The sequence below is a fragment of the Corylus avellana genome, unplaced genomic scaffold (assembly GCF_965113065.1).
Source record: "Corylus avellana unplaced genomic scaffold, dhCorAvel1.hap1.2 HAP1_SCAFFOLD_88, whole genome shotgun sequence".
Lineage (NCBI taxonomy): Eukaryota > Viridiplantae > Streptophyta > Magnoliopsida > Fagales > Betulaceae > Corylus > Corylus avellana.
Window position 1 is genome coordinate 42,501 of NW_028290506.1, and position 2,753 is coordinate 45,253.

The 2,753-nt window shown below is 32.3% G+C and overlaps 2 non-coding genes across 2 annotated transcripts; one reads left to right on the plus strand and one right to left on the minus strand.

The window, feature by feature from the left end:
• Positions 1 to 926: 926 nt before the first annotated feature.
• TRNAT-UGU (transfer RNA threonine (anticodon UGU)) lies at positions 927 to 999 on the plus strand. Its single transcript has one exon. It is a non-coding gene; the product is annotated as a tRNA-Thr (tRNA).
• Positions 1,000 to 2,254: 1,255 nt separating this feature from the next.
• Positions 2,255 to 2,341, minus strand: TRNAS-GGA (transfer RNA serine (anticodon GGA)). The gene has a single exon. It is a non-coding gene; the product is annotated as a tRNA-Ser (tRNA).
• Positions 2,342 to 2,753: the final 412 nt, after the last annotated feature.

The following is a 2,753-nucleotide window of genomic DNA, read 5'->3' on the forward strand; positions in this document are numbered from 1 at the left end:
CTCAGGATTGCCCATTTTTAATTCCAGGGTTTCTCTGAATTTGAAAGTTATCACTTGGTAGGTTTCCATACCAAGGCTCAATCCAATTAAGTCCGTAGCGTCTACCAATTTCGCCATATCCCCCATTTTTTGTTTTGTTGTTTTAAAATTAGGATCTCATTATGATTATGATGCCCCTCCTCCCCTTTTTCTTTTTCCTTTTTTTTCCTTTCATTTATATTCTGTTATTGTTTTTTCGGAACCATTGAATGTATTAGATACCGATTCCTATATCGAATCGTGTTTACTCCTATTTTTTTTTATTGTTTATCTCATTTCATCTCTATCGGAGATCTAGTGTTGGTCCAATCAGAAATGATTCTAACATTTCTGTATCCGCAATTCAATATAGATGTATATATACCAATATATATTATACACGCCCTCCTTTCTTTTCTATCATTTTTCTCGTGTAATTTGAAATACTCGAACGGTCGATTCTTTCTTTTTTTTTCGTCTTATCTTCTATTTTTCTGACTGAAAACAGAGGAATCTTTCATTATGATCTGGATTGCATTTATCTCGATTACACCCTTCTCTTTCTTCTTTCTCATTTTCTTCTTCTCCTTTTCATTTCCTTAAAGCAGACCCTCTAGAACATAACTCAAAATGACTAAAAAAAAGTAAATTTATTAATACTTTAATATTAAAATATTAATTAATAATTAATTCAATTTATAATTGATCTAATTAGAATTATTAGATTATTTTTAGAATATTAATCGTTATGTTCTATAATCTATTCATTCAAATATTTATTTGAAATTCTATTCTATATTTATATTCATTAGATTTCTATTCATTATGAAAACTAAGAATGAACAGTTAATAATTAAGATCCCAGTAGTTTACTAAATTCCTATATATGTACAATTTTTGTTATGTGAGCCCGCTTAGCTCAGAGGTTAGAGCATCGCATTTGTAATGCGATGGTCATCGGTTCGATTCCGATAGCAGGCTTTTCTTTATTTGTTTGATTTTTTACATAACATAATTGATAATGTGAAATCAAAGAATATTGAAAAGGCTTCTTTCCCCTTTTTTCCAAGAGTCACCGATCTACTGTGTCGTAGGAACCTACAATTAGAAATTAGAGGAGCTCGATCTCGGTATAACAAATCAAGAAAAGAATCTTTAGTTTTTTTTAGACATATACAAATACAATAAGGTCCGGATATTTATACAATTCATCTAATTATTCTTTGTGGTACAATACTTTAGTAGATTTCGCTTTATTTATTATCATTTAGTTTAGTTTTAATTTATGAAATTTCAATAAAATAAGGAGTCTTTATGTCGCGTTACAGAGGGCCTCGTTTCAAAAAAATACGCCGTCTGGGGGCTTTACCGGGACTAACTAGTAAAAGGCCTAAAGCCGGAAGCGATCTTAGAAACCAATCACGTTCCAGTAAAAAATCTCAATATCGTATTCGTTTAGAAGAAAAACAAAAATTGCGTTTTCATTATGGTCTTACAGAACGACAATTACTTAAATACGTTCGTATTGCCGGAAAAGCCAAAGGGTCAACAGGTCAGGTTTTACTACAATTACTTGAAATGCGTTTGGATAACATCCTTTTTCGATTGGGTATGGCTTCAACTATTCCCCAAGCCCGCCAATTAGTTAACCATAGACATATTTTAGTTAATGGTCGTATAGTAGATATACCAAGTTATCGCTGCAAACCCCACGATATTATTACAGCGAGGGATGAACAAAAATCTAGAGCTCTGATTCAAAATTATCTTGATTCATCCCCCCGCGAGGAATTGCCAAAACATTTGACCCTTCAACCATTCCAATATAAAGGATTAGTCAATCAAATAATAGATAGTCAATGGGTCGGTTTGAAAATAAATGAATTGCTGGTTGTAGAATATTATTCTCGTCAGACTTAAACCTAATTAAAATAAAACAATAAAACAAGGGTTCGGACAATTTTTCCCTTTTCGCCTAAGCAAAAAGACCCATCAAAGTAAGGAGTTTGATACGGGGATTTTTCTCCCATTCATGGATCACGGATCGGTAGGGAGATTCTCATTCCCTGTTGTCTACTCTTTCCAGTATGTTATTTTCTGTACTGCGGAACATAGGAATAAAGAATCTATATCAAAATAAAAGAAAGGTCTAACTTAACCGTTGGAATAATGGTATCCATTGTTATTTGCTTTGATACATTGCTGTTAATAAGATTGGTGAATTAGGTGAAAGGTACGGAAAGAGAGGGATTCGAACCCTCGGTAAACAAAAGCCTACATAGCAGTTCCAATGCTACGCCTTGAACCACTCGGCCATCTCTCCTACATAATGATTATGGCCCAGAAACCGAGTGAATAGTGAGTCATTCATATTAGATTTTTTGATAGGTACGTACAGTCAATTCTAACTATAAAAAAATATAGAAAACTTTTCATCAAAGAAAAACCCTTCCTTCAAGGGGGGGATAAAAATAATTTTTTTTTGTGAAAAACTGTTAAAAAAAGATATATATCTATTCATTTCATTCTTGCGAAGACGGCGCTCCCATCTTTTTCCAATAGTTATTCTTTTTACTTACAATATTTATACCAAATTAAATCAATGAATTAGAACGAATCAATTGATCTATTTTTTTTTTTATTTTTATGTTATTTCGTACTGTACAATTTCTTTGTTTGTGGGATCATTTTCCCACAAGAGGTAAGTAAAAGAAATTATAGAATGGATTGCTACC